The sequence below is a fragment of the Pelophylax lessonae genome (assembly GCF_965119305.1).
Source record: "Pelophylax lessonae genome assembly, chromosome: 2".
Lineage (NCBI taxonomy): Eukaryota > Metazoa > Chordata > Amphibia > Anura > Ranidae > Pelophylax > Pelophylax lessonae.
The window spans coordinates 228,753,440-228,780,171 of NC_138769.1; the positions used below are offsets into that span (position 1 = coordinate 228,753,440).

General features: G+C 40.8%; 1 protein-coding gene across 3 annotated transcripts in view; it reads left to right on the forward strand.

The window, feature by feature from the left end:
* SYT6 (synaptotagmin 6) overlaps nt 1-26,732 on the forward strand; it is a 690,138-nt gene that overhangs the window by 81,382 nt on the left and 582,024 nt on the right. The gene's annotated exons all lie outside the window — the stretch shown is intronic.

A 26,732-nucleotide genomic window follows, 5' to 3' on the forward strand; every position in this document is an offset into this window, starting at 1 on the left:
ACAGAGCAGCGTATCATTTATAAATAATGAGTCAGTGTGTTTGCTTACATTTGTGTAATCGCCAAATATGCACAGCCCCCATCAAATCCTACTTACGGATTGTATTTTGTCTACAACTGCACATCATTAGAACTATGGCTTTTTCAGTTTTATCAGCTTTATTGATTGAGAAAAAAAAAAAAAAAGTTAGGCTAGCTTGTGGTTTGTAAATGAGAATAATGGTTTATGTGAAAACAGCATTATGGCACCTAAAGATGGATGTGTGTCCTGCTATCCAAATAACTTGGGGAATTCTATTAGACTTAGAAACCCGTCTAAAGCAAAAGCAAAATAAATGGATTTTAGGAGAATGTGCATTGTTGTTTCTCCTGGTGCTGCTTTGGACTTTAAGGGCTTGGTCACACCACAGCACATATGATGACATGTGTTAGAACATGTTTTAACTTGCATGACCGCAAAGCACAGTAATGCTTTTGTTGCCATTCACCCTTTAAGTACAACCCAATGCACATATACAGTGTGCTCAACAAAGTGAACAGATGTAAATGTTTTGTTCCAATGCAAGAAATAATGCTGCTGCTGATCCCATCTTCTCTGATCTTGTTTCACTGTCCTCAATCCATCTCCTGATAAGACAGAGCCTTTGGGCGCACTCTGCACATTCTCAGTTTGGTGTGTATTGCTAGAGAGTTTTTTTTTTCCTTTGGCGGATGCATGTGGTCAGCACAGGGCCAATCAGCACTGTCCAGACAGAGGGTCAGGAGTCTTGCAGCCTCATAGGCCGCAGTCACTTTAATGTGACTGCGGATTTCAAAGTAGCTGGGATGCATTTTTAAAATGAATTTAAAAAAAAAATTTTGTATATTATATCCTACAAGGTTTAACCAGACACTGATATAAGTCACAAGACTGCAAAAGGGAATTTAGCAGTTTATATTTACTAAAATAATTTCATTTTCATGTTCTGTGTCCTGTGGGAGACCAGATATAGTGACTCCACTTCAATGAACACAGAGCGCGCCAACATTTAAAGGGTCATTCCACCTGAAACTCATATAAAATTTGGTAGCAATTGGACAGTTAGCCGGACAATTTCTTACGTGTGATAAGCCGGCCATACATTGATTGAAATTCAACCAGTTTAGTAGAGACCAGCCAACTTTTGATTAATGTGTGGGCAAGCTGATTGTACCTATTGGTTAACTTGTCAGACTTTTAGCATGTGATTACTGCATAGCTTGGTACCTTGATCGTAACTCCCATTTGCCTGCACGAAGTCACATCATCCCTGCTCGGCCATTCAAATGGCTAGCAGTAATATTGTGTTCTGCAGGCCAAAATGGCTCCCCGACACCCCACCCCCCCCTCCACTGCCAGCAGAACACAGTAGTGCTGCGGGAGGCATTCCCACATCAACATTGAATCGAGTGGATTTATTTCCTTCCACCCATGCTGGAAGGAAAGAGAATCAAATCATCTATGGGCTGCCTGAAAGTGTCTCCTTTTTTTAAAAAGAATAACAAACATGTTATACTTCCCTCCTCTGTGCAGTGGTTTTTCACAAAGCAGCCCAGATCCTCCTCTTCTCAGGTCCCTCTTTGGTGCTTCTGGCCCCTCCCTCCTGTTGAGTGCCCCCACAGCAAGTAACGTGCTATGGGGGCACGCAAGCCGAGCCACAGCTCCCTGTGTCCATTCAGACACAAAGCCATGGCCAAGGCCCTGCCCCCTTCTCTCCTCATTGGCTGACTAACTTTGACTGACAGCAGCAGGAGCCAATAGCCAATGAGGAGGGGAGTCCCAGATGATTGCAACATCACTGGGTCTAGATGGACCTTAGGTAAGTATTAGGTGGGCTGAGGGGGGCTGCTGCACACTGAAGGCTTTTTATCTTAATGCATAGATTGCATTAGGTAAAGAAACATTCTGCCTTTACAACCACTTTAAATAGTTTGTTGATAATATTATTTGCTTGAGTTGCATCAAAATTCAAGCGGTTCAGCAGGGACCGGGCACATTTCAGTAATATTCCATCTATGGCCTGCCTTACAGACCTGTGCTTCTGTTCTGGTCTTTACAAAGGGACCCCACTGTTAGATGTTTCATTTATTTTTTTTTTTGTAATGTCACTGAAAACTAAACAGGAAGTGCTGGACTATGCAAAAGTAGGTGGGGACAACCAAAACTCCCCCATGGGTAGTGTCTTAATTATGACAAGGAGATCTTGTTTTTGGATTATCAGTCCAAAAACTTCACCTTTTACTAAAATATCACTTCTGGTTGAAATTACTCTTTAAAAAAAAGTTCTTTGACTCATTATTTAGGCCTGAACTACACGCAGATATAAAAGATGTACAATAATACATTCTAAGGGATATGTCATAAAAAAAAAACTTGGTGTAGCATAACAAATTGGTAGGTTAGGTTCACTTTATAAGGAAAATATAGCCCTAGGAGGACCACCATGTATTAAAAGAATTAAAAGGAATGCCACACAAATGAAACCTCTAGAATTGTCCTACACTAAACAGTTGGAAAAAACACTGAACTTAATAGGAGAAATGTATCAAAACTGGGGCAGCCAGAATCTGGAGCAGCTGTGAATGGCACCCAATCAGTTTCTATCTTCAGCTTGTTTTTTCAAGCTTTTAAAATGAAAGACAGAAGTTGATTGGTTGCCATTCACAGTTGCTTCAGATTCTGGCTGTTCCATTTTTGTTAAATTCCCCTCAATGATCCCAAACATATCCAATACAGTGACTCCATGGAGTTGATTTACTGTTCACTATGCAAGGGAATTTTCCCTTTGCAAGTGAATGTATCCTAAGCTTAGTGAATATGGTGAAAATTCAGGATTCTTGCTTGCCCATGATTGAATGATGTAAGTCAAAAGAGCTTCACTTTATTCCGATCAGCTAATGCATTAGCTTGTAAACAGAAAATTCCCTTACAAAGTTAACATTCTTTTTAGATTTAGTAATTCAACCTCTATAACTAAAAGTCAACTTTAGTGGGAAAAAAAATGTTTAAAAGCATGAACTCTTACTGGGACTTTTAAAGGGTAACTCAAAAAAAAACATTCCCCTCTGGGTGATCTATGTACATTGCAAGGATTATAACAACCTTTGTTGCAGATTCCTACCTTTTGTTATTTTATAGAAATCCCTGTTCGTTTGTCTGTACCCATGTGGAAAGTGAATCTAATGGGAGTGTTTTCATAATTATCAATCAGCTGCTGCAGGGCTCTAATGATGAAGTCTGCTGGGCCTGCATCCATTTAGACATGTTCCTGTTAGGCGTATCTCACAAAAAATTACATTTTTGTTGCAGCGAATGCCTAAAATCTGACTTGTATCTTAGGCAGACTTCTGGTATAATTGGTGAGCCAATCACACAAGCAGGAACATTTTTTTCTGGGGAGTGGTCAGTACACATTCTATTTCATTGCATTGCATTGCATTGCAATTTCAGAAAATTACAGCGCTGCAGATTGACAAAGAAATTTAATTTGTTTAACATTCAATTACAATATCACTTGAGTCACAATTGTATACGCTATATTATTTTTTCTTTTTTTGCTATTTTTTTCCCTATGAAAGTGGAGTTACCCTTTAAAGTACAAAAACACCTACCTGGGTATAATCCAATTGACCCTCCCTTTTAGATTGTAAGCTCTAACGAGCAGGGCCCTCTGATTCCTTTTGTTCCAAATTGTATTGTAACTGTAATGTCTGCCTTCATTTTGTTAAGCGCTGCGCAAACTGTTGGCACTATATAAATCCTGTATAATAATAATAATAATAATAATCCACACTTGGTAAGCAAATGGAAACTACTGCTGGGTTAAGAAACACATTTTAATGGCTCTGTATATATATATATATATATATATATATATATATATATATATATATATTTTTTTTTTTTTTTTTTAATGAAATAGTTTCTTACTATGTTTTTCTGCCTCCTTGTAACATCCTGCACAGCCTTACAAACACACACACACACTTACACACACTTCTGATTGCTTGAAACAAACAGTGCACATTAGTTATGGTCACATACACTGCTCTATGTGCACTGCAAATCCCAAAGTCCATAGCTCCTATCTTAGAGTCCATCTTAGAGGCGGGCAAGAGAGGGTACATTACAAGAGGGCCATGGCGAACAAAAGTTTCCACCCTCTAACAGGAGGTCAGATCATATGAGAAAAGAGCAGGGAATTGGAAGGAGGCTGAAAGCATTAGAAGGGACTTTTTGAGTTAAAAATACATACTTGACTAGAATACATTTTTAAAAACCAGAGTTTAGTATCATTTTAATTGTATAGGACAAGCCAAAAAAAAAAAAGCATACCAACTGGCATACCAGACTGTTTGCATGTTCATTTCACATGTAGAGATATACAGCACGGAGCTATGTTATGTGAAAGCCTTTGAGACATATGATCATAAATGTAATGTTTTCAGAAGGTTTTAGCAAAACTCAGAGAGTAACCACACAGTGAATCCTGAGTATATCCAGTATATATATATATATGTAAATACAAGGCACAAATCTGGATAATGCTAAATAGTATCTCAGTTTGTCTGGAATTTCAAAGGAATATATATATATATATATATATATATATATATATATATATATATATACATCCTACCAAAATCACAGCAGTTCTTGTATGAATAATAGGCTGAAAACAGATGTCAAAATATAATGATCATGAAGTCAATTCCAATATGCTGTGTGATAATATACTTAGCAAATTACATGAAGACTGAATCTTGTGTGGCAAATGGCATGGATGTATAACAGCCAGTGAGAGCTGAAACCATTGCCAACGACTTTTGACAAAGATCATTGCAATACATGCTTGTCATTTGAACATTGCCATTCTGCCATACAAGCTACAATTAAGGCTCAAAAACTGCCTGTATATTTTTATGTGAATGCCATTTTCCAATATTTGAACTACCAAAATGTTTTGTACACTATATATATATATATATAATGTACAAAACATTTTCTGAAGGCAAAAGGGGGTCCAATTTGGTATTAGCAAGGTGTACCGGTGAATATATATATATATATATATATATATATATATATATATATGTATATATATATATATATATATATATATATATATATATATATATATAGCAAGGTTTCCAGGCCTGTGGCCTGATGTGGGTCGGCCATTGTCACCGGTTACCTCTCCAGCCCATGTGAGCTGCGACCCTGGGTGTGAGAACTGAGACATTGACAACTTCTGCATCTTTGTTTTGTGGTTTTATTGTAGATAAGGGGATGGGAGAATGGAATGAGTGGGAAACTCCTTTAGGCTCAACTAGGTACAACTTGGGACTTTATCCAGAAAGATGTCTGTCAACACTGCCTTGACGCCAGCCGACGCTAGCCAATGCTCACTGACGCTTAGAACACACTGTAACTTGAAAGAAGTTCTGAATCCTCGAACCTAGGTCCAGAAGACTCAGGACTATGGAGCATAGAACTGCTGACACTGCTGCACTGCAAAGTCACTGACTACCCCCTCCAGCCTGGCACCGGGTAGAGGTAGCTTGTGGTCAATTCCTGTATGGCTGCAACTCTCAACTGATACTCTGTACAATTCAGGGCCCAATCTGCAGGCGCCCCCTTTACACTTTTAGCTCTTCAGGGTCCACTGACTATGTACCCCCTTTGCTACTTCAGGGTCCTCAACCTAGATACCCCCTTTACAGCTCGCTGACACTGGATCCCAGAATCTCCTCCGGAGTGGTCTCCTCTAACTCTTCAGGCAGACCCCCAGGGGCAATCCTTAGTACTCACGACCTGTATAGGCTTTCCTGGGACTGGACCCCTCTTGCTCTCCACTGGTTCTCGGCACACCAGATCCCCTCAGCTCCACTCAGCACTCTCTCTGGATCCTTAGGCGACACCCCTGAGACATCCGCTTCCTCAGACAGGAGGAGAGACAGCCGTTCTCTCCCTCCTGGGACTTTGTTCCCGCCAAAGACCCCGAGCCATGTGCCCCCTTCAGACTTATATCCTCTCCCAGAATCCTCTGCGGCAGAATCTGCCTCCTGGGGTAGATACAAGCCTGAATGTATCTCTGATTGGGTTTTCTCCACTGCCCTATCAGGAGCCTCCTTTTGAGCCAGTGGGGAGACCCCCCTCCTCAGAAGACACACTTGGGAGTCATGACAACCTACCTGACAAAAAGAAACATGAAACATGGCCCTGCTGTTAGGCAGACAAGGCCCGCTATGCTTTTACCTAACCTACCTGTAGGGTACTACATACATATATACATTTATATACATACTGGCCACTTTATCAAATACACCTTGCTAGTACCGGGTTGAACCCCCTTTTGCCTTCAGAACTGCCCTAATTTTTCATAGAATAGACTCAACAGGTTGTTGGAAACATTCCTCAGAGATTTTGGTCCATATTGACATGATAGCATCACGCAGTGGCTGCAGATTTGTCGGCTGCACATCCATGATGCGAATCTCCTGTTCCACCACATCCATATATACTGTTCAACTATATGGATTTATGGAACCTAGTATTTTCACTGGATTAGATAAAAATGATTATTGTTGACAAATACCTGATATACCCACACTTCATTGTGGTTCATTCTGAGTTGTGATAAAACTTTTTGAGCCCTTTAAATTCCTAATTGGATGTCTCAGTGGCTTTTGCATAATGTGGTTATATACAGTATACATTTAAGCCTAGTACACAAAGGCCGAATATCATCTGACATCTGACGGTTTATATTAAACATTCAGCCAGTGTGTATTGAAGCCGGTCCAACAGAAGTTGGCCATTCGGCCGGCTTCTGTCGGACACGCATGCTGGAAAACCAGCAGCCGACCAGCTCCCGATCAGCGCTCTCAGCCAATGGCTGAGAGAGCTGACCGGAGTGTTCTGGTGGGGGCTGGCTGGCTCTCTTTCAGAGCACAATAGCACTAATGGTGTAGGCCAGGCTTTACCTGTGAAGTGAACACTCAAACAGTATACTCCATTCATATGCTTTCTTTTGTCTTGTCTTATACTATTAAGATTTGTGTGTTGACCTGGCGGCGGTTTACATGTATATACCAACACTTCTAAAATGCAGTGATTGCATTGCAATACTTACAGTATTTTTTTTCTGTTTATTATAGAGATAACTCTGCATGATACCTATGGAAAAGCTTCTGTACTGTCAATAATCTCAGTTGTAGTTCACACCCTTTGAACAGCCTAATTTAAGATTGTGTTTTAGTTATAGAGTTATTACATTGGATGTGTTTGAGATTATTGAGTTCAGTAGTTCTTGCTTGACTGTTTAGTGGAAGACTATTTAGTGGTTTCAGTATGTTTGGCCTTCTTTTTAAATGTTTCATTACACGTTATCTCTACTAGGGCTACACTTTATCTACTTTTTCAAGCTAATAAAGTGAAGATATCAAAACAGAATAGTGCAGCGCTAATCACAGAAAGATAATAATAAATATAACAATACAAAAAGGTCCATATATAAATGGTCAAATCCGGGAGGGAATAGTAGATGACACCAATGAAAGTGCAAAGAGGTTGATAAGGCGCTACCTGTGAGTGACCAAGTGTCAAATAAACTGATGTTGTAACTCAAAGTGATAGGTTCAAAATCAATAAGATGTAGCAAATGAAATAAGTGCACAAAATAATATTATCCCACTTGGAAAAAACTGAATCCAACTGTGTGCAGTGACCACGTGCAAAGTGCTTATGTGCAAAATAAATAAACAAGAGTTGGAAAAACGGGTGATAATTTATTCCAAATTTATATACAGTGCAAATCTAGTAAAACATCAATGTTTACTGGAAATAAAAGTTGTGTTAAAAATAGGTGGAATATGGGAATTCTTGTAAGGTGCAAATAATAGAAAGTGATAAGAATTTCCCAATCCGTGAATAAGAAAAGTTGCATCCACCTGTGTGGCCACTTGGTGTTGCAACTTACATACAACTTGTTATTTTAGGTGTATTGGAACAGATCACATAAGGTTCCAGGGGTTCCTCCCGTCAACCGAGCAGGCACAAGCTGGCTAATTTCATAAAGAAAAGAGAGGGGGCCCCATGATGCCGTATACAATTGTAGCGAGTAAAGGCAAGTGTAAAGACTCACGGTGTAGGCTGTTCTCGATCAGTATAGGCACGCCTGGAAGCTTCCGCGTTCCACGGCCCGATGTTCAAAAAACGGAAGTGACGTATGACGCAATGGACTCCACCCTACGCGTTTCGTCAGAGAACGTCTGCTGGAGATGACGCCAATGTTCCCAGAGAAAGCCACACACAGATAGAGATAAAAATGGTGACTGGAAAATTCAGAAGAGGGATGTTCACCCGATGTGATAAGGTAATCCCCTTACCAAATCCGAATGACCACTAGATTATAGTACACACTTAATTTAATGTTCTTAATTTAAGATTGCCTTTTAGTTATAGAGTTATTACATTGGATGTGTTTGAGATTATTGAGTTTGGTCGTTTTTGCCTGACTGTTTAGTGGAAGACTATTTAGTGGTTTTAGTATGTTTGGCCTTCTTTTTAAATGTTTCATTACACGTTATCTCTACTAGGGCTACTCTTTATCTACTTTTTTTCAAGCTATTAAAATGAAGATATCAAAATAGAATAGTGCAGCCCTAATCACAGAAAGATAATAATTAATATAACAATACAAAAAAGTCCATATATAAATGGTCAAATCTGGGAGGGAATAGTAGATGACACCAATGTTCCCAGAGAAAGCCACACACAGATAGAGATAAGACTGGAAAATTCAGAAGAGGGATGTACACCTGATGTGATAAGGTAATCCCCTTACCATATCCGAATGACCACTAGATTATAGGTGGCCAGAACCGTCAAAGCAACAATCAGATTATCCAGGGCAATACTGCATCCAAGGACCATTACCATCTGACAGTACAGGGTGACTGCTCAGTCATAAGTTAGCAACTTCATGGGAAACATCCCCCTCTGTGTTCATGGGAATAAAAATAAAACGTAGATAGTAGCAGCGGGATAGCTTTTAACAATCCAAGCTGGTCTCACACGGTCTTCCGAATAAAGTGACGATAACTTTCCACATTGTTGACATTGTTGAAGTACATCAAGCTTTTTATGTCATATCCTAAGCAACGCTCTAAAAAGTGATCTGCTAAGCAGTACGCAGTTGCTTTTTTTCCTGAACAGAAAGTCTGTTTATAATGGGGTAATGCATTGCAACCACAAGCTAAGCTTTTGGTGTCAACCTGTCAAAGTCAGATTTGCCGCTGCCGCCACCATGCAAAGTATTGTGGCCACGGCATGCCCTTAGGTGGACAGCCAGGAAGGGGGGGAGGGGGCACTAAAATCTCACACTCAACTGCCTGTTTTTACAGCCAAACACCCCCCCCCCCCCATCCCCTTTAGGTGAAAGAGGCATTACATTTTTGTATTTTGAAAGCATGATAAAAAGTACTTAGTGATGTATTATTTTTAGTTTCGTATTATGCAGCCCTTTTCTGTCCCAGTACTGCAGCTACACAAAAGCAGAAGATCACATTTGGCTCAGTAATCAAAAGTGACAGAAGTAAAATATGTTTATAATATAAAATTAGGATCTAGCTATCTTCTTATATGCTGCACTAGTAAGACATCAGTTATCACTTGACTGCTCTCTAAAAAAAAATTCATTTCTCTGGTCATTTTCCATTTCCAAATTGGTTTGCAACACCAAGAGGGGAAACATAAGAGACTCGTTTGCATCCTATGTTATGCCCACTTTCATTTAATTATGCCCATCAGTTGTGCATTTAAATATTTCCTAATAGCAATTGATTCCCTGTTTTCCAGCAGACAAGATTTTTAAGATTCACCTGGCTGCATTCCAGATCGTGCTGTCCATAGTAGTATTTCTCCCTGAGAGCTTAACAAGGAATAAGCTTTCACAAATCCAGCGGAAATCACATTTACATCCTGCACTGAAATATTTGTACTTGTAGAACATGATATTACATCATTGAGATGTATTATCAAATTTGAAGGGGCGATTGCATTCCTTCGGTAAAAAGATTCATGTTCAGAAAGCAAATTGGAAGATTTAGGTACTATTATGAAAGAATTTCAAAAAGCTGTTCTAATGATGTGTTATACAGATAAGTCATTAAGGAGTACAATGATATTTAGGCAATTTATCTGATGATATGAAGCTAAGTGATCCTTTATCATTCAGTAAGGAATTTACTTACAAGAAAAAGACCCTGATTCATTAAACTGCAGTATCTCTTAAACAGCACTAAATAGTGTTTAATGCATACCAAAATTACTTTCAATTAATATACTATCTTGTAAAGAAACCGCCCTGTGTAAAAATCCACCCCTCAATTACTTTTTTGGGGTACATTAATGTAAAAAAAAAAAAAAAACAGTGTAAACTGGCAAAAAGGACTTGCATCTACAAAAAGCAATTATCTCCTTTTTTTTTTTTTTTTTGTCCATTTATAATATCTCACAAAAAAAAGGTTCAACAAAAAAATAACATTCCACCAATTAGGGCTACATTTTGGAGTTTTTTTTCATTATGACATAAAATAACCTTTACTACTTTAGCATTTGGCTAAAGTGCCATTGACTGAGACCTCTGAATAGGAGCCGGTCGGCTGCTGGTTTTACAGCATGCTCGTCCAACAGAAGCCTGCCAAACGGCCGGCTTCTGTTGAACTTAGTGCCTTACACACTGGCCGAATGTTGGCCGGTTTTTATTTAATCAGCCGATGTCGGCCGGCCTTTGGCCCGTGTGTACGGGGCTTAACCACTTGCCGACCGTCGCACGACTATTTACTGCGGCGGTCAGCCCCGTACAGGCAAAGTGACGTAGGACTACGTCACTAGCCTGTGAGCCTCTAGGGGGCGAGCGCGCGCCGCCGAAGGAGCGCTCCCGCCCCCGCTCGTTCCCTAGCAAGTCCGCGCGTGTGACCGGCGGACCCGATATCCGCCGGTCACTCGCGATTGTCCGGTACAGAGGGAGAAAGGCAGGTGGCTAATGTAAACAAAGCCGCCTGTCATTCTCCCTTGTGTAACTGCAGAGATCATACGGTCCTGCTATGTAGGATCGTATATCTCTGTGGTTACACAAAAAGCCATGCCCCTTTACAGTTAGAAACACGCCCCTAGGGACACATTTAACCCCTGCATCTCCAATAAAGTTAACCCCTTCCCTGCCAGTGTCATTTTTACAGTAACAGTGCATATGTATAGCACTGATTACTGTCACTGGTACCCCCAAAAGTGTCAAAAATGTCAGTCAAGGGTCCGATCTGTCCGCCGCAATGTTGCAGTCCCGCAAAAAAAATCGCAGATCGCCGACATTACTTGTTAAAAAAAAAACACCAAAAATGACAGAAATCTTTCCCTTAGATAGTAAACGCCAAACAAATATAAAGTATACCAAACATATGTAGCAGAAAACAAATTGGCCAAAAATGTTTAAAAATTTAGATTTTTACTTTATTTTGGGGAATTTCATATAAAAAAATGTGAAAAACATTGTTATTTTTTCAAAATTGTCACTCTTTTTTTTGTTTATAGCGCAAAAAGTAAAAATCGCACAGGTGATCAAATACCACAAAAAGAAAGCTCTGTTTGTGGGAAAAAAAGGATGTCAATTTAATTTGGGTACAGCATCGCATGACCGTGCAATTGTCCGTTAAAGCCACGCAGTGCTGAATCGCAAAATAGGGCCTGGTGAGGAAGGGGGTAAAATCTTCCGGGGCTTAAGTGGTTAAGGCTGGCCATACATTATGCAATATTCTTTCCTTCAACCACAGGTTGAAGAAAAGGAAAACACTTTTTCCCCTATCAACATAGGCAGTGTTTATAGAGGAATCCCTCCCTCAGCGCTATGGTATTCTGACAACTGGAGGTTTCCCAATCATCAGAATACAATGATCACTGCCGGCAGCTATAGTAATTGACAGTGATTGTATGAAAAAAAAAAAACAGACAGGCTGGTTGTACTAAAGTCGATCGACAAATTGACTTCAGTACAACCAACCTGCCCATAGATGGATTAAAATTAGGATGGTTACTGCTACACAGTCTGGATTTCGATCCATCTGTGGCCATCTTATGTTTCAGTGCTGGACAATGGGCAATGACTTTACTGTACAAGGAGAAGGAAAGTAAGAAAGCATAACAAAGCATTGACCATACACTGCACTCACTTCTTTATTTATTTTTACAGTGCAAACAGTCAAAAAAAATTTTTGGCTAGAGTTCAGCTTTAAGGATTTAACATGTATGTAGTAGTGCAAAATTGTATTTTTTTTTTTTCTTTAGTTATAAGAGGGTAAGGGATGGTTAAGACCTTTTAGTTGTCTGTGTCCTATTGTGGAATTTTTCCCAAAGACCCAGAAAGTAGACGGAAATTCCTTCTTGTATGCAGTAGTTGTCAATGTTCCCTTTACAAAAAATTTCTGGGGAAACTCTAAAATTGGAGATTTCTCATCACTTCTTGAATCCGAGACAATGGTCACAATAACAAATAGACAGGGTGAATCCCCCCCCCTCCCAGAAGGGAGGAAGACAGCAATACAAGTCCAATGGGCTTTAACACTTCCTTTCCCTAAGGTTTTAGCTTTACATACACTGTAGCTGTTAGAAGGTGTTTGAGTGTTAAAAGCCACTCTTAGGTGTTAGATTTACATTTTTGTTAGAGCGAGGGGAGGATTTCATGCCAAGGTCACCATAAAGTGGCACTAAACTAACATTGTTTATAGAATGAAATAAATCTAATATGTTTAAATAAAAGTAGAACTTACCTTATATCTCTCTCTACCTTTGTTTCATCTCTCAAATGCAAGCTTTTTTCTGCCATTCTCAAATTTTCTGTTTTAGATTGGCTACGTTCCTTCTCTATGTCCATTTTGTGTATGTAAAAACAGCCACCGATTCTTGCTTACCCCCGAGGACTACACAATTATGTGCTGACACATTCATTCCTATGGGAATTGTAGTAAACATACAGCAGATTAAGTGACCAGAAATAACAGCATTGCTTGCTCTACACTGGTAGCAGAAAGGGGTGCATCAGTGGAGATTTTTGGAGCATGCACAAGACCAAAAAGAAATCTGGAAACAATGGTAAGGCAGGTTATACACGGTGCAAATTTGCCCAATTCCCCCATCAACACAGACAGTGCTGACAAGGGAATCCCTCCTGCCGAGCAATTGTCTTCTCACCAACGGGAGAAGACAGTGATTATTGCTAGCAGCTATAGCTGCTAAAATTGAAATAGTTGAAATAAAAAAAAGAAAAAAAAATGGGACAATGGGAATCCCCAGCTATTAGTGAAAAATATGGGATGCTTAAATTATATTTTACTACTGAATGCAGTAGAAGATTCAAGAGTTATCCAGTATTCTTAGTTGAAACTTGTCCTTTGGCTAAGTGAAGAATTAGTGAATTTAATTTAAAGTTATACAAAGTAATATGCTTTTGTTAAAGTGATGGTTATATAAAACCTTTTTCCAGAAGTATACGCCAGCAAGATGGCAAGGGAAATCTGTGATGCTTTTCTTTTTCATTGATAGGCAGAGCATGGAAGCCTCCAGTCATTTAATGATTGAGGCCTAAGAGCAGCTCATGAAGGTATTTTAAATCTGTCCTTTTAAATGAATTTCAATTATTTCAGGCAAGCAGAAAATGGCACGTCTGACCTTCCCCAGATACTGCTATACACAGAGAAGAAAATATTCCAAAATCAAATCTTAAAAAACACACACCAAATTCTCCTGTTTTTAATATTTTGCAATTACCCTACAACAGAGATGTGCTGAAACCTGTGAGGCCATACTTATCTCAGCTTTAATAAGGAAGAACAACCGTCACAAGAATAAAAAAAAAAAAAAAATATACTGCTCAAAAAAATTAAAGGAACACTTTGAAAGCACATCAGATCTCAATGGGGAAAAAATATCATGCTGGATATCTATACTGATATTGACTGGGTAATGTGTTAGGAATGAAAGTATACCACATCGTTTGATGGAAATCATTAACCAACAGAGGGTTGAAATCAAAGACCCCTGGAAAATCAAAGTGAAAACCTGATGTAGTAGGCTAGTCCATTTTGCTGAAATTTTATTGCAGCAACTCTTGTTGGTAATCAGTAGTTTGTATGGCCCTCACGTGCTTGTATGCATGGCTGACAACGCCAGGGCATGCTCCTAATGAGACGACAAATGGTGTCCTGGGGTATTTCCTCCCAGATCTGGACCAGGGCATCACTGAGCTCCTAAACAGATTGAGGTGCAACCTGGTGGCGTTAGATGTACCAAAACATAATGTACCAGAGGTGTTCTATTGGATTTAGGTCATGTGATCGTGGGAGCCATTCAATGGTATCAATTCCTTCATCCTCTAGAAAGGTGCCAGTGGTGGACCTGCCAATTCTGTTGTTTAATGGCAAATTCCAATCGAGCTCCACGGTGCTGGGCAGTGAGCACAGGGCCCATTTGAGGACACTGGGCCCTCAGGTTACCCTCGTGAAGTCTGTTTCTGATTATTTAATCAGAGACATTCACACCAGTGGCCTGCTGGAGGTAATCATGTAGGGCTCTGGCAGTGCTCATCCTGTTACTCCTTGCACAAAGAAGATACCAGTCCTGCTGATCGGGTAAGGACCTTTTTTTGGCCCTGTCCAGCTCTCCTAGAGTAACTGTCTGTCTCCTGGAATCTCCTCCATGCTCTTGAGACTGTGCTGGGAGACACAGCAAACCTTCTGGCAATGGCACATATTGATGTACCATCCTGAAGGGTTGGAATGGCTGTGCAACCTCTATAGTGCCCAGGTATCTCTTCATGCTACCAGTAGTGACACTGACCCTAGCCAAATGCAAAACTAGTGAAAACAGTCAGAAAAGATGAGTAGGGGAAAAAAATTCAGTGGCCTCCACCTGTAAAACCATTTTGTCTCATTGTTGCCCATCTAGTGACCCTGTTGTTAACCACTTGCCGACCGCCTACAGTATATTTACTGCGGCAGTCAGCCCCTCCTGGGCAAAGTGACGTAGTACTACGTCGCTTGCCCAGGAGCCTGCAGGGGGCGAGCACACGCTGCCGGAGGCACGCTCCCGCCCCTGCTCGTTCCCCTGCATCCCCGCGCATGTGACCGGCGGACCTGATGTCCGTCGGTCACTCACGATCTCCCGGTGGAGAGGGAGAAAGGCAGGCGGCTAATGTAAACAAAGCCGCCTGTCATTCTCCCTGGTGTAACAGCAGAGATCATACGATCCTGCTATGTAGGATCGTATGTCTCTGTGGTTACATGAAAAGCCACACCCCTTTACAGTTAGAAACACGCCCCTAGGGACACACTTAACCCCTTGATCACTAATAAAATTAACCCCTTCCTTGCCAGTGTCATTTTTACAGTAACAGTGCATATGTATAGCACTGATTACTGTAGTAATGTCACTGGTACCCCCAAAAGTGTCAAAAATGTCAGTCAGGTGTCCGATCTTTTCGCTGCAATGTTGCAGTCCCGCAAAAAAAACGCAGATCGCCGCCATTACTCGTTAAAAAAAAACAATAAAATGACATAAATCTTTCCCTTAGTTAGTAAACGCAATAACTTTTGCGCAAACCAATCAAAATACGCTTATTGCAATTTTTTTTACCAAAAATATGTAGCAGAAAAAAAATTGGCCTAAAATGTTAAAAAATTTCGATTTTTACATTTTTTGGGGGGGAATTTCATGTAAAAAAATGTGAAAAATATTGTTATTTTTTTTAAAATTTTCGCTCTTTTTTTGTTTATAGCGAAAAAAGGAAAAATCGTACAGGTAATCAAATAGCACCAAAAGAAAGCTCTGTTTGTGGGGGAAAAAAAGGACGTCAATTTCATTTGGGTACAGTGTCGTACGTCCGCGCAATAGTCCGTTAAAATCACGCAGTGCCAAATCGCAAAATAGGCTCTGGTCTTTGAGCAGCGAAATCCTCCGGGGCTTAAGTGGTTCATTTCATTAACACCAAAGCAGCTTAAACTGATTACCAACCCCCTCTGCTACTTACCTGAACAGATCAATATTCCAGGAGCTTAATTGACTTGATGCTATAAAAGTGTTCCTTTAATTTTTTTGAGCAGTGTTTATAGCCTAAGTAATTTTCCCCTGACCACATTTTTCATCTGCAGGAGTCTGAAGTACTCTGTATGTGGTATAAATGACATCTAACACCATAATAGCAACTAATGGACAATGAACATATAGATAGCTTGGGGCACAGGATTTCCCAGGAAAAATGTAATTATAGAAAGGTAATTTAACATACATATGTTTTCACATAGATAAGACAGATAGTAAAGCAAACTGTTAAATGGATGTGCAGATGGTTATATACTTAATAGGAAAACAAGCAACGTACCAAGTAAGGTCTTGTAGTATAGCATAATTTATGATTCATAAACACATCTGTGTAAATACAGCATTCTAATTATTCCTTTTGCATAATTAAATTAAGTCTAAACCCCCTTTCACTAAAATCTAATTTAAGCTTTAACATGTTAAAGTATATTTAATCCCTAGGTAGATGACATTTAGTGTGCTAAAGCACTGTCTATCATAAATAATTGCCTTTTTTAAATTCTAATATTTATTTCACTTTTTTTAGTTGTATCAACTCCAGTGATGCATGGAATTTCTCAGGGTGAAATGATGAGAACAGTGCACCATTCCTGCATAATGTGTGTTGAAATGGACACTTGTAATCTGGATTAGGGAATGGGGAAATCTGCCTGGGTTAGGTTTGCTGGGAGTTTGTTGTAGTCTGTCTGAAAATAAGTGTCTCCTTAAATCGGAGTTACACCCAAAAGTGGAATTTCTGCTTATATGCCCCCCTCCTCTGGTGCCACATTTGCACCTTTCTGAGGGGAGGGGGGAACAAGTACCTGTTTTTGACAGGTACCATTCCCCACTTCCAGCAGACACGGTCCCTCAAAAGTTCGGCCCCCCTCCTTCCTTCAATTAGAAAGTGCAGCGCGCTTCGCGAATGCGCAGTAGGGAACCAGCTATGAAGCCGAAAGGCTTCACTGCCGGGATCCCTTACCCTGAATGGCAATGGCAGCACCCGGGAGCCGATACGTAAATCGCCTTCCGGTGCCGACATCATAGGAAATCTGGACAGGTAAGTTCTAATATTTAACCTTCCTTGCGGTATTCCCGAGTGTGGCTCAGGGTTAAATTTCAGAGCCAAAAGCAGTAACCCCGAGCCACACTCGGGGTACCGCCAGAAGCATCGCTGGATCCTGTAGAAGAGGTTACTTACCTTGTCACCAGGATCCAGCGATGTGTCTCGGTGGTGTCTCGTGGCGGATCTTCCTCCCGATCGTCTCCGTTTCCCCCGGCTTCAATCTCCTGCGACGTGACGTTCGCAGGGGGGTGGAACCGGCGGCAAATTCAAATGTAAAAACACACCAAACACACTGATATCATTCAAAATAAAACAAAATCACATTACATTGCCCCCCAGTGCCCTTTCCTGCAGTTTTACTGTAATTTTTATGTAAATATATATATAAATATATATATATATATATATATATATATATATATATATATATACATTTTATCTGTATATGAAATTACCATAAAGTACACTTCTTATGAACAGCATAAGCGATATCGTAATTTGGTATCACTTAATTTAGATGTGTAGTTTTTTTTACATTTAGCTACTTGCCGACCAGCCGCTGTACATAAAATGTGGCAGATCGGCTCTGTCCTGCGAAACAACGTGCCTGTATGTTGCTTCCAAGGACCGCTAGTGGGGAGCGTGCGCACGCACCGATTCGCCACAGGGGAAGCCAATTCATCGGTCCGGTGGCCGCGATTGCTGCCAGGCACCTGCTATCGCTCCCCGTGGAGACTGAACTGACAGATCACTGTTCTGTCAGATATGAACCCGGGGATCCTATGTTCATCTTATTTAGGAACACAGGTGTTCATGCAGCAAGTCCATCCCCCACACAGTTAGAAAGAATCCCCTACGGACACATTTAACCCTTTGATCGCCCCTGGTGTTAACCCCTTCCCTGCCAGTGTCATTAGTACAGTAACAGTGCATATTTTTAGCACTGGTACCCCCAAAAGTGTTAGGTGCCCAATCTGTCTGCCGTAATGTCGCAGTCCCGCTAACAGCCTGTCAGGCACAGCGGGGTCCCCAGGGATGGCAGGAGGATTTTCAGCCGGAATGGCATCCGTTCAGCGGGTATGTGAGGCAGACTTGGAGGAGGCTCGGCGGGAGAGGAGCTGCTCACGTCCTCACCATTTGGTGCCGGAACCGGTAGTCTAGACAGTTATTTTAAATGTTTTCTATAGCTATACCTGCAAAGCGGCCAGCCTGAAGGGATCTAGCAGGACTTCCACTTCCACTTTAAGTGGCGTAAGCAACTTTAAATCTGTGTCTCCATCCAATTCAGATCTTTACTTTGGAACTTCTTGCCTCTTGCATCTATCATATCATTTTGACTTTACTATGTAAGACACCACCTTGTGATAGCAGAGAGACATCACCTGCTTGAATTTTTTTCCAAATCTACCTAGTTCTTTAATAAAAATTACATTCTGACAGTCATATACCGCAAGTGTCCATAATGGGACACTATTGACACAAACCATGACAAATGATCTACAAAATAAAAGACAACAAAGCTGAACAATAAGTATTTAAAAAGCAGCGATATGGCTGTAAAAAAAAAAAAAAAAGACAGTACACATTTATAAAACACAGACTCACAAATGTGTTCTGCTTTCCAATGGCTTGGGTGCGCTGAATAAAACAAAATGAAAGTTCTATGTAAAAAAAAAAGCCGGGAGGGGAGATCCTGTCAAATTTACATGGCTCCTTTAATCACAAAGCTTTCTCTCCTCCATTAAACAGAAAGAACTCTGTTGGGGCTTCACTAGCTACACACTGGCTTATTTTTTTTTATGAACGAGATTGTGTGAGTAGTGCATTATATATATAAGCTCCTTAGCCATTCAGACCGCCATTGCTTGTGGCGAGCAAATACTTATCGATAATTTTGCCACTTGTACCCAGACCCATAGAAATTCCAACACAGGAACAGAAATACTGAATCCTAATTCTTTTGGGGCATTACCAATATGAAATCAAGGTATAAGTGGTATGCTAGCAGCACTTCAAGTGCTCAAGTGCTTCAAGCAGCACTGTTTAACCACTTTACCACCGGAGGATTTTGCTGTCTTACGTCTGGGCCACTTTTTGCGATTCGGCACTGTGCGACTTTAACTGACAATTGCGCGGTCGTGCAACGCCATACCCAAACTAAATTTATGTCCTTTTTTCCCCACAAACAGAGCTTTCTTTTGGTGGTATTTGATCACCTCTGCGATTTTTACTTTTTGCGCTATAAACAAAAAAAGAGCGTTTATTTTGAAAAAATAACAATATTTTTAACATTTTTTTATATGAAATTCCCCCCCAAAAAATGAAAAAATCAAAATTTTTTTAAATTTTTGGCCAATTTGTTTTCTGCTACCTATGTTTGGTAAAAAAAAATCACAATAAGCGTATTTTGATTGGTTTGCGCAAAAGTTATTGCGTTTACTAACTAAGGGAAAGATTTCTGTCATTTTTGGTGGGTTTTTTTTAACGCGTAATGGCGGCGATCTGCGATTTTTTTGCGGGACTGCGACATTGCGGCGGACAGATCGGACCCTTGACTGACATTTTTGACACTTTTGGGGGTACCAGTGACATTACTATAGTAATCAGTGCTATAAATATGCACTGTTACTGTAAAAATTACACTGGCAGGGAAGGGGTTAATTTTATTGGAGAGGGAGGGGTTAATGTATGCCTGGTGCTTACTAACGTGTGGGAGGGGAGGTGACTGAGTGACATAAGGACAGATCGCATGTTCAGCTATGCTGAACACTACAATCTGTCACTCCTTGTCACTGAGGAGATCCGCCCGTTCTGTTTACACAAGCGGGCGGATCTCCAAAGTAGATTCCCCGACGATCGGGGAAGAGCAGCGGCGATCGCCGCTGCTCCTCCCCTGGCCCGACTCCCGCTGGGACTGAAAACAGCGGGAGCGAGCCTCCGGCGGTGCGCGCGCCGTCCACAAGGGACGGAGTCCAGCGACGTAGGCAGTAGCAGCAATGTGAGCAGTGTTAAAGTGGTTAATAAGTATGCTGATCAAACAAACAGGAAATTTGATTTTTTTGGGACATTCTGAAGACAGACCTAGTGGGGTTGATTTACTAAAGGCAAGTAGACTGTGTACTCTGCAAGTGCAGTTGCTCCAGAGCTTAGTAAATGAGCAGAAGCTCTGCTGACTTTCATCATCCAATCATGTGCAAGCAATAATTCTGTTTTTTTTTTTCCTTGCACCTGATTGGGTATTCTTTTTTTTTTTCTTTGCAATTTAATTCTTTGCAATTGAAGGTTTACCTCATTTACTAAGCTCTTGAGCAACTATACTTTGCAAAGTGCACAGTCTATTTGTCTTTAATAAATCAACCCCAATGTGCACAAAATGCCCTCGGTGATGCTATGGTCTTAAGAAGAATACTTGGGCAATTGTAGTGTAGCACTACTCCCTTGGGAGCTGCTTGAAACTGATTTCCCTGGGCTACCCTTGGCAACCAGCAAATTCTTCACACTTTAAGTCCTTGGCTCAGTCAGTAAAAAGTCCAGGGGATTTGGTTTTTGTGTATTTTATTTGGAACTAGGATAGGAGAAGGGATGAGTGGGATACTCCAACTATGAACTATGCACAATCTTCGGGACAACTATCTGTAGTGTGTGCGGCAAGGCCGCTGCTTCATCCTGCCACTAAGGTGAAGATGTTTAGAAAAGCTCCTGTTTTAGTTTCTCTCTTCAGGGTTCTGAAACTGGCACCCCCTTTACTCTCAATGCTGGTGTGGTGACACCTATCCGCTGACCCTAGCTTCCGGAGTGGTCCCCTTCCTGGCAGACTCCTGGGCAAGTTCCTCTGTACTCACGGACACTTTTTTTCCAGAGTCACCATTGCCTCCAAACTCATCTTGTCAGCATCCACTGGACTTCTCCATTCAGCAACACCTTCAGGTTCACTAGGCCGACTGCTTGTGACCACCTTTCCCAGCTGCAGAAGGAGACACAGCCGTGCCCTCCTTCTGGGACTTGGCTTCCCGCCCATAGACACCCTGTCACATGTGCCCTTGGACTTTATGGTCAATCCCAGGATGCACCACTGTTGTGCCCTCCCTCTGAGACTGCCACATAAGCCTGTGTGTCACTGGCTAGGTTTCCTTCACTGTCCAACAGGCTCCCCTATTGGATACAGTGGGGACATTCCCTCAGACCAAGTGAATCACACCTGGACACAGGTAACAGGCCTAACTAGAAATCCTGCTCCCTCATAAGCAGGAAAGCAACCCAATGCTTTTACATAGCACCTGACTAGGAGGGTGCTACAGTAGAATATCACAGCTGAAGATTGAATTGTGTAGGACATTTTTAAAAATAGTTGATAACACAATATCTTGCTTAGTACTTATATATGTTTTATTCCCAATTTCAAGAATGTCTCTGTAATGGGGCTCCAATACCCAGCCTAGGTAGCTCCGCTGTATAATCCTTGGAGCTGAGGAAGTACTAAAATATCCAAGGCAAAATTCCCCCCCAGTAACTGGACAACACAAAGTTCTGGGAGTCAACTAGAATGAACTCAGTTTATTCAAAACACAAACACAAGAGATCTACACTCTGGCAAAACCCCTCCCTCTTCGAGCCATTCCACACACAAACCTACACATTCCATAATAACCTTACTCTAGCCAGACAGGAACAATAGGACAATGGAATGCAGGTATTCAACAGTAACAAACCCCACCCCACTGGCATGGGTCTATGAAACACTTCTGCCATATTCTAGCCATCTGCAATACATCCCCACACATCTCCTGAGGGACACTGCTCAGAAATATCATGGTCCCAAGTGAAAGAGTCCCTCACTCTTTCAACACAAACCACACTCTCAGTGTCCATTCCGCTACAGTCTCATATTGTTAAAACTTCTTTTGTAGGTTTAAGCTTAGACACACCAGTCCTTCCATCCACTTTTCTTGTTCTTCCTCTCTCCTTTCCCCTTACTGTCTCCCCTTTCCCTCTCCTCCCTTCCCCTTTCCTTCCCTTTTTCTTCATCTTTTTCTCTTCCCCCCTCCCCCCTCCTTTTTTTGGGTATGCCTATTTGACTTTCTTAATCACTCTCGTCTTGTAACTGCTCTACAGGTTCATATATATAAGGCTTTTTTAGGTTAAATAGGATCATTTTCTCTTGAAATTAGTTTAGTTTCTTTATTTTTTATATACATTGGTGGTTTGTAATGATTTTTTTTTTTTAATATAAGAGGAATTGTTTTGAGTATGTGGAAAAGTGTGATATCTCTTCCCCTTTTGGGCTCTGTGCAGAATACAGAGTCAGAGTCAGATTAGAGTAAAAAGGAAAGTGAAAGCAGAGTGCGGGCACATCAAGGGAAGGAGAATATCATCAGTATGTATAAAACATGTGGCTATTTGCAAAGGGTATTTAAACATTCCCCTCCTGACCACCCCATTTCAACAACTAAGCCCAATTGGGTGAAATGCACTGGAGAGTGTTCTAGGTGGAGATAATTGTTTAATTTATCAAAAGCTCCTTCAGTCTTGCCTGAATGCGACAAATATGAAGGGTAATAATGGGGAATTTGCTGCGCATAAATGAATGAAATAGATATAAATTGTAAAAATATTAAACTAATTTAAAATCTTAATATAGCTGCCAACACCTGACCCTGAATCAGAAACAACAGATCACAGAAAATGTATAGCAATAGATGGTGTAGCGCTTCAACCGTGATAGTAGGATGAACCGCACAGTCCATTAATTCTTATAAAGTCCACACATATCAAAACTTGGATATTCATAATCCTTCAGAAATAAAATGTGTGCTCCCAAAGAGGTACAGACACTCCAAACTCCAATAGCGCAGTGCAGAGATTCCACCACCAAGGAATAGGATTGGCCTCTAACCACAACACAGTGATCCCCATTACAGGGATCATATTCAGCCTGTATAAGATCCAAAGCTGCAACCAGGTCCTGCACCGGCTTCTATACCAATCGAGCCTGCTCCTCTCAAGACAAATGGGTATGGAAAAGAAGGGGAACAACTCCCATAGTGTAATATTGTCAAGAGACTTTAATAATGTAAAGCAACAGAATGGCAACTCACATGTAAATTGAAGTATTAAGCGTGTGTCACGGAGTGTCCTAAAACTCGGTATCCTGCCGAGAAAATGGCCGCCGCGTCCCCTCGTTGGTCACAGGCTCCTCCTACGCTTTTCGTCAGAGAGTGACGTCGTCAGGGGGTGTGGCCTGCGGCAATCATTCTCCTTATATACGCTGGCCGAGTGGACGGGCGGGGCACAATAGTCTTGGCCCGGAACCAGAAAGTAAGACACATGCGTGTCAACAACCGGAACAGACGGGTCACGATAATAACAATCCGAAACTGGATGCGATCCACTTGCGTGTCAGCACCCGGAACCGGATGTCAACCTAATTCCGAATATAGGTCAATCAAGCCCAAACAATCATAACCATAACGGTACCGTGGTATCCATATGGATTGGAATTTAGATGGTTAGTTAAAAAAGAGGCATTTGTATTAACCTCCCTGGCGGTATGATTATGTCAGGAATTATATACCAAAAGCGGTACAATTTTTTTCATGGAAATTTGGCGTTATGTATTATAGGCCTACAATTCTTAGTAATTACTGACTTAAACCTGACCAAAACAAGAGTCTAGTATACATCCCAGATGTGATAAATTTGAAACACAAACGCATGAATTATAATCGAATCAATAATATAATTTTATTATATAATATATAATATATATAATAAAATTATATTATTGATTAGATTATAATTCATGCGTTATATATTATATATATATATATGTGTGTGTGTGTGTATATATATATATATATATATATATATATATATATATATATATATATATATATATATATATATATATATATACACACACACATATAATATATATAATTATAATCAAATCAATAATATAATTTTATATATATATATACATATACGTGTGTATATAAGTGTATATATATACGTGTGTGTGTATATATATATATATATACATATATATATATGTATATATATATATATATATATATATATAATATTAAATGTGTTATGTGTTTGTGTTTTGTGCAACGTAAGTTTGAATTTCCCTCCCTAGTTCCGCTCCCATGCAGCATTGCTGCTGCAGGGAACGGAACTAGGAAGTCATCACAACGACAGAGGAGCTCTCGGCTGGCTCGGGGATACCGATCCTGGACTAAAAAATCCACCCCGAGTCACGCTCGGGATTACCGCCAGGGAGGTTAACGTTGAACAGTAATGATAGAGGCATCGAACTTGCACATGAGAGTAGCAGGTCTGAGATCCACTTTTTGGATCTTAAGATCAAAGTGGTGGGTCGTACCCTAGAGACCTCTAAATTTTTTAAGGAGACTGACAGGAACGGATTTATAGATACATCTAGCTGCCACCATGTGGCATGGCTCAAATCCGTTCCTGTCAGTCAATTCCTTAGATTGAAAAGGAATTGTACTAATAGATCAGACTTTTTGCGGGAGGCTGCCTCCTTGAAATCCAAATTTTTGGAAAAGGGATACAAGGATGAGGAGCTAGAGAAGGCCCTCATACAGGCAGATAATCGCAATAGGGATGATCTTTTGCAACCGCGTGTACGGGAAGGGAACGATGATTTCCAGCATGCGTTCTTTTCCTCGTACTCTATTCAAAATTTTTCGGTCAAAAAAATCATCTGAAAACATTGGCACATTTTAAAAAATGATAACCTTTTAGGACCAGTATTACCAGAGGTACCAAAGGTTGTCTTTAGGGGTGTGCCTCCTTTGAGGCCACAAATAGCTCCAAATATTGTGGATCCACCAAGGACCATTTCTTTTTTTCAGAAAAGGGGGGGCTTTCCCCCTTGTAGGCGTTGTGCTATTTGTAAAATGAATGCCTGTAGGACTAGAAGGGTTGAATCATTTTTTTCAAATACTACACAGCAAGAGTATAAAATTAAGCCGTTCATCACATGCACCACGCGTCACGTCGTCTACTTTCTACGCTGCCCTTGCGGCCGTGAATATGTGGGTCGCACGATACGCATGCTGCATGTGCGTTTAAAAGAACATGTGGCAAACATAATAAAAGGTTTTCCCAAACATAGTGTCTCGCGGCACTATGATCTCTGCCACGGGAGAGATCCCAGTGGTAAAGTCTTTTTGGGAATAGATAAGTTCCCGGGGAATTGGAGGGGCAGTAATCTTACGAGGGGAGTCTCAAAGTTCATCACATGCACCACGCGTCACGTCGTCTACTTTCTACGCTGCCCTTGCGGCCGTGAATATGTGGGTTGCACGATACGCATGCTGCATGTGCGTTTAAAAGAACATGTGGCAAACATAATAAAAGGTTTTCCCAAACATAGTGTCTCGCGGCACTATGATCTCTGCCACGGGAGAGATCCCAGTGGTAAAGTCTTTTTGGGAATAGATAAGTTCCCGGGGAATTGGAGGGGCAGTAATCTTACGAGGGGAGTCTCAAAGTTGGAGACGAGTTGGATTTATCGTCTCAAAACGTATGCCCCCCATGGGTTAAATATTGAATGGGACATCAATTCCTTTATTAACAATTTGTGATTGATATGGGAATTTGATGTCAGACCACCCGGGTATGTTGCCACATGGGTTACCAGTGTGAGAATAGCTTTTGGACTAAAGCAATTGAGATATAGGGAGAGATGCACTGAATTGTATCAAATATTTTTAATTGATGCATATTATTAATGTTTTAATATTTTTGGTGCTCAATTTATGGAATTATGTAATATTGAATATTGCTTGTGTTTAATTTATGGTTTTATGTAATATTTTATGTAGTTTTATTCAATGATGGGTCGTGTGATCGGAGTTCCTTTAGGGATTTGGTTTCCTGCCAGGAGGTGGCACTGTGCCCCGGGATGGTCACTTGTGATAGTGCCAATTAGTGTGGAAACACATCGCATCGTCAATCTTTAAGTTTGATTTTATTTTGTCAATAATACATGTTGCCGTTTTTTTAACTAACCATCTAAATTCCAATCCATATGGATACCACGGTACCGTTATGGTTATGATTGTTTGGGCTTGATTGACCTATATTCTTAATTAGGTTGACATCCGGTTCAGGGTGCTGACACGCAAGTGGATCGCATCCTGTTCCGGATTGTTATTATCGTGACCCGTCTGTTCCGGTTGTTGACACGCATGTGTCTTACTTCCTGGTTCCGGGCCATGAATATTGTGCCCCGCCCGTCCGCTCGGCCAGCGTATATAAGGAGAATGATTGCCACAGGCCACACCCCCTGACGACGTCACTCCATGATGAAACGCGTAGGGGGAGCCTGCGGCACGTCACGCTGTGACCAACGAGGGGACGCGGCGGTCATTTTCTCGTCAGGATACCGAGTTTTAGGGCACTCCGTGACACACACTTAATACTTCAATTTACATGTGAGTTGCCACTCTGTTGCTTTACATTATTAAAGTCTCTTGACAATATT